Source organism: Carlito syrichta, unplaced genomic scaffold (genome assembly GCF_000164805.1).
Source record: "Carlito syrichta isolate Samal-C Ts95f unplaced genomic scaffold, Tarsius_syrichta-2.0.1 Scaffold255670, whole genome shotgun sequence".
Lineage (NCBI taxonomy): Eukaryota > Metazoa > Chordata > Mammalia > Primates > Tarsiidae > Carlito > Carlito syrichta.
In genome coordinates, this window is record NW_007199766.1 from 77,500 (window position 1) to 89,767 (window position 12,268).

Below are 12,268 nucleotides of genomic sequence, written 5' to 3' on the forward strand. Positions count from 1 at the left end.
CTCTAAGTCTCCACAGTGACTATCTAAGAAGTTTGGTCCTGATGCTGGGATTACAGGCTTCAGTCATCACACCTGGCCAGTCACAGCTGCTATATACAGAGCAGGGTTCTCCTTGTGGTTTGATGTCTTTCGCTTACATTTTTGTGCCGCGGACCCTCCTCTGCTCACCATTTTCTGGAGTAGCTGGATTTCAGATTTGTTCCAGTTTTCTGGGAGTCAGATGCATAATAATATTTCAAAAAATCTTTAGAAATTCCACCCTAAATATCTAAGTCAATGCAAGATCCTCACGAATTTATTTTGTAACCCAAATTTATCTCCAGTTGAGCAGTGAAGAATTCTAGTTACTTGCATATCCTCTCTCTGCTAGATTATTTATAAAGCTGAGCATCTTAACTTTGGTCTCTTCTACATTATTTCTATCATGTAATTTGATGTGTGATAGTACTTTGTTTATATTATGGGCACTTACAGTAACAGGTGCTTTTTTTTTTTTGAGTTGGAGTCTCACTCTTTCACCCAATTTGGTGATCCTTCTGCCTCAGCCTTCCAAGTAGCCACCACCAGAGGCCCATGCTGCCACGCCCAGCTAATTTTTTTATTTATTGTATAGATGAGGTCTCACCAAGTTGCCCAGATCTGTCTTGAACCTATGGGCTCAGGCAATCCACTTCCCTCAGCCTCCGCAAATGCTGGGATTACAGGCTTCAGCCATCACACCTAGCCAGTCACATGCACTTTTAAATATTTTGGTGTATTTAACTCTCCTAACAACTTGATGTAGTAGGCCTATGATCCCCATCTTACAGGTGGAAAAAGTGACACTCAGACAAGTTAAGTACCTTTATTAATGTCACACTAGTTTTTTGATGCATTTTAAGTGTTAACCTTGAAGTCTTCCTCTATGATGTGTACTCTTCTTGGTGCAAAATTAACACGTGTAGATCTAGCCCTGAACTGTATCCCACATCTTTAAAATGAAAATTAAAAATTAGTGGGGCTCAGTGGCTCCTCCTCTAATCCCAGCATTTTGGGAAGCCGAGGCAAGTAGATTTCCTGAGACTGCAGGTTTGAGATCAGCCCGGGAAACTTGGCAAAAACTCATCTCTACAATAAATAAAAAATTAGCCAGATTTGGTAGTGTAATTGGAGTTCCAGCTACTTGGAAGGCTGAGGCAGAAGGATTCTTGGAGCACAGCAGGTCGATGCTGTGGTGGCTGTAAGAGTTTCCCTGTACTCCAGCCTGGGTGATGGATTTAGACTACGACTCAAAAAAAATTAAAAATTAAAAATGATATTTACACTCCTCTCAGATTGTATTTTGTGTCTCTCTATTCACATTCCTAAGGGTGCAGGTTCCATTCAAGGACTATTTTCTATTTGATGATAGAGAAATTGGAAATCATTAGGGGAAGGAACTAGTTGACACTTGGCCTTCCCTGTCCTCTGTCTTGCCCTTGACTGAATTTATGTTTTCTGAGTTTATGTTTTCTGCAGTGGTAGATCCTGACCAGTCTTCACCTGGAATATCACGTACACATAACTCTCAGTTTTTGCAGCTGTATTTTCCTTTTCCTAATTATTCCTCCTGGGCTTTCTCTTACAGGTTTATGTTGTACACTACCATACAATGCAAATTTTCCTGACCTGGAGGCCAGCATGGCAGCCGAGGCATGTTCCTGACAATGGGAATATTGGTAAAAATAAAACTGTTGCCTTTCTCCCAAAAGATAACATGTTTTCTAATTATAAAAGAAATAAATAGTGTAAAAAAAAAAGCGAAATCAGAGAAATCTCTGTGAGATGAAAGTCTTTTCTTGCATACCGTTCCTCCAAACTTATTCCCTTCTTAGAAGGTGCAAGCAAAAACGTGTTTTTCTTGCATCCTGCAGCCCTGTTTGATCGCATCTCCTGTCACTCAGGATGGGGGGGGCTGAAGCCTTATCCAATCAGTGGATGATGACTTGAAACCTGTCCAATCAGGGAGTTGCCGGAAGCGAGGAGGCGGCTTCCAGCTGCCGACTGGGCTTTTTGTATCTGGCGCTGTGATATGCTTTGTCATCTCTGAGGGAACTGCGGGTTTTTATTTCAGCCTTTGCCACCCTGTGACCTGCTTGTCCTGGGAGTCCATAGGGAGGACACGGGAACACCTGGAAGCTGGGAGATGAGTATGGGGATGGGTTTGAGAAGGGGAGGGAGGATGGACCCGGATGACAAGGCTATGGCAGGACAAGCCTTCCCGTCAGCTCCGAGTCTGCACTCGACCCCGCCGGCAGCTCAGCCCGGCCCCACTGGTGCAGGGTAGGGCTGAGCTGGTCCCCAGAATCCTGTCCCTGTAGCGACCTCACTGAGCAGAGGCTTCTCCAGGCAATCCCGCTCTCCGGATATGTGGGACCGGGCTGGGTCTTAGGGGAGTAATCCGACCCATAGGGAAGGGGCTGTGGTCCATACCTCGTCCCTTTCTCTGGAACAAAGGCTAAAGGGAGTCTCTGTTCCAGGGCTAAGAAGCCTCCTTAGGACAACAGCGGATCGTGAATCCCTAACCCCCTGTCAGGGCTTGTGGTATGGGGTCCCCGGAGGGCCTGGGAGGAAAGACTTTGAGAAGGGGCAGGGGGAAGCCCTGGTGCTGGTTGGTTATGGCCAGGCGTGGCCTGATGAGGAATATCAAGGTGGAAATCCCCAGGGTATGTTATCAGGGTCATTTGCAGTTGCTGTCACAAGGTTGCAAACCATGTTCTGCTCAGTGGAACAGTCAAAGTCAAGACAAGGAGTTGGAGTAGGGGCTGTTTGGTTATCTGGGAGAGCCATTAAAACCGAGAAGATGAGGCACCAGTATCCTAAAGACCCCTTTTGGATTGTGTGTGTTTTTGTTTTTCTATCCAGGACAGGGGTGGGGGGAAAGAGAGGGTACAGTATTGCTTGAGCCCAGGGATTTGAGAACAACCTGGACAATATAGCACATACATATAGCTATAAAAGCGGAAACAATTTTGCTGAGTGGTTGCACATACCTGTCGTTCCAGCTCCTTGGGAGCCTGAGATGGAAGAATCCTTTGTTCTCAGATAGAGTTGTGTTAAGCTGTGATGATGTCACTTCATTCCTGCCTGAGTGACGGAGTGAGACTCAGACTCATAAAATACATTTAATTTAATTAAAAATAATAAAGTCATATTTCTTTTCTTATTTTTTTTTTTGAGTTGGAGATTCACTCCTTTGCCCAGACTGGAGTGCAGTGGCTGCTCCCGGCCACCGCAGCCTTGACCCCCTGGGCTCTGGCCATCCTTCAGCCTCAGCCTTCCGAGTGACCAGAATTATAGGCACGTGCTATTATGCCCGGCTAATTTTTGACTTATTGTAGAGATGCGGTCTCGCCAAGTTGCCCAGGTGGGTCTTGAACCCACGGGCTCAGGCAATCCACTCACTTCAGCCTCCCAAAGGCGTGGGATTACAGGCTGAGCCACCAAGCCCGGCTATAAAGTCATATTTCAACACATAGATGTGACTTGTCCAGATAATCTCACCTGAAAACAAATGCCAGAGGAGGAAGAAGAAGAGGCCCAAATGGCTGATTCCGGCCGAAGTGAGTGAATTGCCAGAGCTCTTGGATTTGAGACCCTCCCAGGCATCGTGGTGAGATCTCATCTCTACAATAAATCAAAAACTACCCAAGTGCAGTAGCGTGTGCCTGTAGTTCTGGCTACTTAGAAGGCTGAGGTGGAAGATCACTGGAGCCCAGTAGGTCGACGCTGCAGTGGCCAGGAGCATGTGACAGAGTGAGATTCCAACTCAACAACAACAAAAAAAGACTGATTCCCAGGTAAGTGTATCCCAGTTCAGGGACTGTGTCTCTTTTACCATTGGAAAGTCACGATTTTAGAACTTGCAGACCTCTCCTACTTGTGATGGTCCTGCCCAATGAGTGTGTGGATTTTTTTTTTTTGAGTTGGAGACTCACTCTGACACCCAGACTGGAGTGCAGTGGCACACTCCTGGCCACAGCATCCTTGACCTGCTGGACTCCGGCGATCCTTCTGCCTCAGCCTTCTAAGTAGCCAGAACTACAGGTGTGTGCTACCACTCCCAGCTGATTTTTTATTTATTGTAGAGACAGGTATTGCCAAGTTGCCCAGGTGGGTCTCAAACAGGTGGGCTCAGGCAATCCACTCAGCTTAGCCTCCCAAAGTGCTGGGATTACAGGCTGAGCCACCGAGCCTGGTCCCAATGAGTTTGTTTAACTAGGTTTTGTTCTTGTAATATTCAAGGACTCTGAAAAATTACTTTTCCTTCTGTGCCAGTGCCTTCTCTTTGTTTCTTCTTTCAGGCTTCTTAGCTACCATGCACAGTTCTCACCATGAATTTATGAACTGTGATATTAAACATGTTCTCTTGTGGCTTTGAAACATGGAAAGGCATGGATACTCAAAATTCCTATTGGAGATGGGTAGATCCTCAGATCCTAATGAAGGATGGAAACGTACAATTATTAGGGTTCCATCTGGATACTCCATCTGCTCCATGTAGAACAAGAATAATAAAATGCATATTTAAGCAGGGTGGCACATAGTGCCCGGAATAATTTAGGAAGGTCAAAATAAATAATTAGAAAAGACTCGCTCTCTGGAATGCTGAAAAAGATATCAATGTGCTTTTGGGAGTTACCAAACATGAAAGATACCTGTAGCTGGAATTCTGTGTAAAATGTTTGTTTCTTATTAGATACAGATTACAGTTTACAAATTTTTTGGTTAATAATATTTCAGCCCTGATGTGTTGTATTGTGTGTCTTGCCACCTGACACCAATTTATGTCAGCCATTTGGGAGGCTGAGAAGAGTAGATCCTTTCAGCCCAGGAGGCTGAGGCTACAATGAGCTGTTATTATGCCACGCACTCCAGAATGGGTGCAAAGACCCTCCCAAGTGAAAGAAAAATGCAGAAACTTAGGTTTACCCCAGATCTCCTGTGTCAGAAACTGCATTTTAACAAGATATTTAATTCATTGTTGTACACATTTAAACTTGATGAGAATCTTCTAACTCACTATGATTTTTTTGTCCTACCAATATTACAATTATTCTGTGTGATATAAATATGGCACTCAAAAATGCACATGCCTGTGTTGGTACCCAAATTTTGTACTGTATTACTCACAAAAGCAAAGTATCTACACTGGCGGAGTGGATTTTATTCCATTCTTATGACTCAGATATAACACATTAGAGATTATTTCTGTGTTAAAATTGTGTTATTGGATAATTTCAGTTGTCATATCAGTCAAAATCTGTTATCTTCACTCCCTCATTTCACCTAAAGCCCATGGCCATTTGATAAACATGTCTTGTCATTTTCAGGGGCTGTTGACATTCAGGGATGTGGCCATAGAACTCTCTCCAGAAGAGTTTGAATACCTAGACTTTGCTCAACAGATTCTGTACAAGAAGGTGATGTTAGAGAAAGATAGGAATCTGGTGTTTCTGGGTGAAGATAATCTCAAGAAACAATTTATCTTCCATACCAAGGATTTCATGTTCTTTTGTAGAAGGACTTCTTTGAGTTTCTGCTTTGCACAAATAAGTTTCAGATTCCTGCTTTCAATGAAAGGTTTGTAATTTGTTGGCATAGAAAAGAAATAATTGATGATGTTTCATTTTGACATAAACCTTTCCCTATTTTGAAATGATCTGTGTCCTTCATATTATATTAGTGGTAAGTCCAGAAGTTGGGGGGCATAAAATATTGTTGTCCACAACTTAAAACCCAATAGCTGCCATCTATTTTTGGTTTGTTACAACTGAGATAAGGACCTATGAATTTAAGATCCATCTGATGTGTTCTAAAGTTTCTGTTGAAAAACAGTATTTGGGGACTAATTTTCTAGAATCTTGTACAGTGTACTCTTTCATGAGCAGAGTACTAGGATTTTAATAGGAGAATCCCAGCAAGAGTCATGTTGCTTTTTCTAATAAACAGGACTTGCTGTCTCTATGCTTAACCTGATCACCTGTATGGAGCAAATTAAAGAGCCCTGGAATGTGAAGAGACACAACAAATTAGCCAGACACCCAGGGAGGTGGGAGTGCATGAAGCAGATGACAAAGGTCAAGGTGGAAGCAGAGCTTCAAATGAGGTTTGAGAAGGTGGTCTGCTCCTATGGAAATTGTTCTGAGGAGCCTGGGATTTTTTTTCTTGATCTCACAAAAGGACATCTATTGTTCCAGAAACTTGTTTTCCTTTGGTGACTTTTCTTCCAGGTTACACTGAAAATCACCATTCCCTTAATGGTTTATAAGGGACTGCATGGTCAGACTGCTCTTCTATTGCTTTGGCCACATGAAAATATCTCCTCGTTTATTTACAAACTTCATGTTAAACTAGTTTTTAAGTTTCCTTTTGCATCATGTTGAAAATAATGGTGATTCTGTTATTTGACTCTGAAATCCAAAGAACATTGTGAACAAGTGATTTATATTTTCTGTTTTGTGATTTCCTAAACTAGAAAATTTCCAAATGTGATTCTATAGAAATTCATACTTCAAGCCAGACTGGTGGCTCATGCAGTAATCCCAGCACTTTGGGAGGGAGAGTGAAGAGCACTGTCTGAGTTCAGGAGTTTGAAACGAGCCTGGGAAAGTTGGTCAGACATTATCTTTACAATAAATTAAGAAAAATTAACCAAGCTTGATGGCGCATGCCTGTAGTTCTAGCTATTTATTTTTGAGTTGGAGTCTCACTCTGTCACCCAGACTGGAGTACAGTGGCATACTCCCGGCCACCACAGCCTTGACCTGCTGGGCTCCAGCGATCCTTCCAACTCAGCCCTCCAAGCCACCAGAACTACAGGCACATGCTACCACACCCAGCTATTTTTTGATTTATTGTAGAGACGAGGTCTTGTCAGGGGACTCAGGTGGGTCTTGAATCTGTGGGCTCAGGCAATCCACTTGCCTTGGCCTCCCAAAGTGCTGGGATTACAGGCTGAGCTACCAAGCCTGGTCAGTTCTAGCTATTTAGAAAGCTGAGGTGGAAGGTCAGTTGAGCTTAGCAGATTGAGGTTGTGGTGGTTGTGTGTGTGCCTCTGCACTCCAACCTGGGCAGCAGAGAGACTCCAGCTCTAAATAAATAAATAAATTTATACTCCATAATTTTACCAGAACAGAAAACAGCACTCTAGATAGAAGAAATTCAGATACATTGACATATGTATTTTTGTATGTGTGTTTAATATGTGAGTTTCTTAATGGAAATAAAATTTGTATAACCACTTATTTCTTGTATAAAATGTAATGATTTGCTGAGCTTGGTGGCTCAGCCTGTAATCCCAGCACTTTGGGAGGCTCAGGTGAGTGGGTTGCCTGAGCCCGTGGGTTCGAGACACCCTGGGCAACTTGATGAGACCTCATCTCTACAATAAAATAAAAAATTAGCTGGGTGTGGTATCGTGCACCTGTAGTTCCAGTTATTTGGAAGGCTGAGAGAGAAACAGAGTCCAGCAGGTCGAGGCTGCGGTGGCTGGGAGTGTGACACTGCACACCAAAAGAAAAATGATGAGAAAGTATAATCCATAAAATCATGGATAAACATAGTTGCGCATTCAACAGAATCCTTTTACATAACTACAATTTTCAACTTTGGTTGGGCTTCCATGAAAAACACACATATGAATTATTAGCATGTAATTAGACTAGTGACATTCAAGAAAACAATGAATTTCATTACTTATAAAAAGATTTCATGAGAAAAATTTAAGGAGTAAGCATTTATTTATATGCATATATTTATTTATTTATTGAGTTGGAGTCTCACTCTGTCTCCCAGGTGGAGTGCAGTGGCATGCTCACAGCCTCCACAGCATTGACCTGGTCACAGAAGAGCCTTCCATCTCAGCCTTCCAAGTAGCCTGAACTACTGACACATACTAACACACTGGTAACTTTTTGATTTATTCTAGAGACTAGGTCTTGTGGTTTTGCCCAGGTTGGTCACAAACCCCTAAACTGCCTCCTAAAGTTGATGGGATTACAGGCATGAGCCACTGAACCTGGCAAACTTGTTATGATAATAAGATGTATTGGTGTAACTTTACTATGTGTTATGCACGCTCCACTTGTCACCAGAATCAGAGAAAATACCCATAGAAAGAACTCAAGAAAACTAATCAGGCATGTCACCAGCAAAAAAAAAGTAAAAGAAAACACACAGGAAAGCAGTAAGAAAGAGGAAGGGCAACATAGGTGCAGGAAAACTCAGAAAACAATGAAAAATGACAGTAGTAAGTAGTAGGGTACAGATAGGGAGAGGGTAGATAGATGGAGAGGGATGCAGCACTGCCAGAGTCAGCATGCCAGAGGTGCTCACTGACAACCAGAGATCCAAGTAATGCAAAAAATTGCAACACACAAAAGGTGAAAGAAGAAATCATTTAATTAATGAAGGTTCACTTCCCACAGACAGGAAGTAGGCCTACACTCTAGATGAGTGTGACCTAATAGCCTTTTGAGCTCCATCTTAAATCCTTTTACTTGGAGGTATTGCAGTCAGGTAGATATGTCTGCTGTGACTTTCCTATTGACCACCTGCGAATGTCTTGGAGACCCTGTGACTCAGAGACACACTAATGTCTGTCCACATTATCACAGTCCCTCAGAAGGGAGTGATAAGAATCCCAGTGCTCCTGTATATTCCTGAACAGCATTCCCTAGAGGGAAAGGAGAGTGCCCTTTCCCTTATCATCTATGTATTTCCAGTGTATAGCTTCAGGGATCCTTGACTTCCCTGTAAACAGTGCACCTGCTGCCCCTTTTGAGTTGTCACAAGTCTTGCAATCTGCATAACTTTTGTAATCACAAGTTTCGTGACTTAGTACAATTCTTGCCCAATGCATGATGTCTTAGGCCTTGTAAACTCCCTTTACTCTAGGCAAGCTTGATTGCTGCTTCTGCCAGGCCCTACTGATACCTCTGATGCCTGGTACCAGGAAGCCTGGACAGAAAACCCTGAGGGGAGTCCTGGTCACCATGCACTGAGTACACAATGGGTTGGTACTGGTCATGCTTGAGAAGTCTGGGTTTCTAAAAAGACAAATTACATTAGGCCCAAACTGGTCATGCTTAAGGAGTCTGTGTTTCTGAGAAGACAAAGTCAGCAAAGTTAATCTTTACCTAGAGTATGTATTTCTCCAGGACACAGCCTCTACTTTCTCGTCATTGTGTTAAGGTTTAGGAACAAGATAAAAAATGCATCTCTCCAGGACATAGCCTCCACTTTCCCATCATTGTGTTAGGGTTTAAAAACAAGATAAAAAATGACTTCCTCTTCTCAATCTGTCCTTTCAGTAAACCTTTCTCTTGAGCAATTACTTTAAATGTAAATTCATTAAATGCCCTAATCACTAGAAATGAATGATGGATTAACAAACAAAATGATCTGACAATCTACTAGCTTTAAGTGATTTACTTTAGTTGTAAAGTTTCAAACAGCCTGAAAGAAATAGGATGGAAAAAGATACGATATGTTTCCTCCATACAAACAAACTCCATATTGAGAGTGCATTCAACAAAGTTAGCCATGGCACCAAACTTACACAGTTGACTATATACTATTGTTCTGTAATAGCTTTATAAGGCTTCAGAGATGATATGTAGAAAACAAACAGAAAAGAAAGTAAAACAATACACAAAAGTCACATGATTGAACAAGGGAACACATTCACATTTTTGAAAGATCACAACTTAAAGGCTTATATGTATAGAACTTAATGTATGCTATGCAAATCTTATCAAAAAAGCCAGGATTATAACATTTTATGAGACAGAATCATTGAGTTAAAAAATTGTCACTTCTTTGGGAGGTGGAAGCAAGAGGATAGCCTGAGGTGAGTGGTTCAAGACCACTGTGGACAAATTAAAGAGACCGTGTCTCTATAATAAGTAAAAAAAAATTAGCTGAGCATGGTGGTGTGTGCCTGTAATTACAGCTACTTGGGAGACCCAGGAGGAAGAATTGCTTGAACCCAGTAGGCCAAGGTTACAAGCCCCGTGAGCATACCATTGTACTACAGCCTGGGTAATACAGTGAGACTTTGACTCAAAAACCAAATACTCTCACAAAAAGCAAAAAAATGATGTTACATAATAATTTTAAAAAATCTATTTATTAGCAATCAATAGCAGGTACAAATGTGTATTCGACTGATACCATGGTTCCAAATATATGAAGCAAATGTGGTCAAAATAAAGCAAAAAATGCACAGCAGCACAGTAACTGTGAAATAATTGAATACCTTACTTTCAATAATGACTTGAAATTCCAGATAAAAGATCAATAAGGATTTAGAGGATTTGAACAACACTAGGGACAATTTAGAGTGAAAAGTCTTTCACAGAACTCTCCAATCAACATCATCATATACTGCATATTCAGTTGAACATAGCACATTCTCCTAGATAGACAACATATCAGAACACAAAACAAATCTTAGTACATGAAAGAACACTGAGATTAGCCAGGTGCCCTAAGGCATGCATGTAATCTCAGCACTTAAGGTGGAGGTGAGAGGATTGACTGAGCTAACAGGTTCAAGACCAGCCTGGGCAACATGGTGAAACCATATTTCTACAATAAATAAATAAAAAGTAGCCAAGCATGGTGTTGCATGCCTGTAGTTCCAGCTGATTGGAAGCCTGAGGGGGAAGGATCAACAATTTGGGAGCCAAAGGTGAGTGTATGGCCTGAGTACATTTTTTGTGAGTACAAAAGTTTTTGCCACATTTTTCACATTTGTAGTGTTTGCTTCCAGTATGGATCTTGACATGTTGAGCAAGTCCTGAATGAGAGTGAAAGGCTTTGCCACATTTTTCATCATTGTAAGGTTTCTCTTCAGTATTATTTTTGGATTCTATGTTGATTAGGAAAACATTATATATATATATACACAATAGCATATTATTCAGCCATAAGAAAATTAAAGAATTCTGCAATTTCAGTCTTATGGATGAAACTGTAAGACATTATGCTAAGTGAAATGAACCAGGTACACACACAAAAATGCTACGTGAGGCCAGGCACAGTGGCTCAAGCCTGTAATCCTAGCACTTGGGAAGTGTCAAGAGGATTGTCTGAGTTCAGGGGTGCAAGACCATAATGGGCAACTTGGTGAGAACTTGTATGTACAATAAAAAAAAAAAAAGCTGGACATGGTAGTGAGCACATGTACTTCCAGCTACTTGGAAGACTGAGGCAAAAGGATCACCTTAGCCCAGCAGATCATGTCAGCAGTGGCCATTAGCATGCCACTGCACTCCTGCCTGGGTAACAGTGAGACTCCAATTCAGAAAAAAATTACTGCATCATCTCACTCATGTGTGAAATAAAAAATACTGCACTCAGAGGAAGAAAGTACAATGGTGGTCACCAGGGCCTAGAGGTGTGAAAAATAGGAGATTATTTTTTTTTTGAGTTGGAGTCTCACTGTGTCACCCAGATTGGAATGCAGTGGCAGCTCCCGGCCACCGCAGCCTCAACCTGCTGGGCTCCGGCGATCCTTCTGCCTCAGCCTTCCGAGTAGCCGGAATTACAGGCACATGCTACCACGCCTGGCTAATTTTTGATTTATTGTAGAGATGAGGTCTCGGTGAGTTGCCCAGCAGGGTCTTGAACCCGTGGGCTCAGGCAATCCACTCACCTCAGCCTCCCAAAGGCACAGGATTACAGGCTGAGCCACCGAGCCCGGCAGGAGATGTTTTTTAATGGATACAAAATTTCAATTATCACTGCATTTTAAGGAACTAATGACTTCTGGTAAAGAATAATGTCTTGTATGCTTACAAAATTTGCTAAAATAATAGCCATTATGTGTGCTCCTTATACAACACAGAAATGGCAATTCGAAAGCTTTTTAATATGTACATTATCATAATTGTAATCATCATTTTACGATATATAGGCATATCAAATTATTACATTATACACATGTAGTTATACATTTCTTATTTATGTATAAAAAAATCAGATATTAATGACACATGAAGCCAGGCTCAGTGGCTCAGCCTGTAATCCCATGCCTTTGGGAGGCTGAGGTGAGTGAATTGCCTGAGCCTGTGGATTCGAGACCCACCTGGGCAGGCGAGACCTCATCTCTACAATAAATCAAAAAATCAGTCGGGTGTGGTGGCGCACACCTGTAATTCTGGCTACTTGGAAGCTGAGGTGGAAGGATCACCAGAGCCCAGCAGGTCGAGGCTGCAGTGACTGGGAGTGGCCACTGCACTCC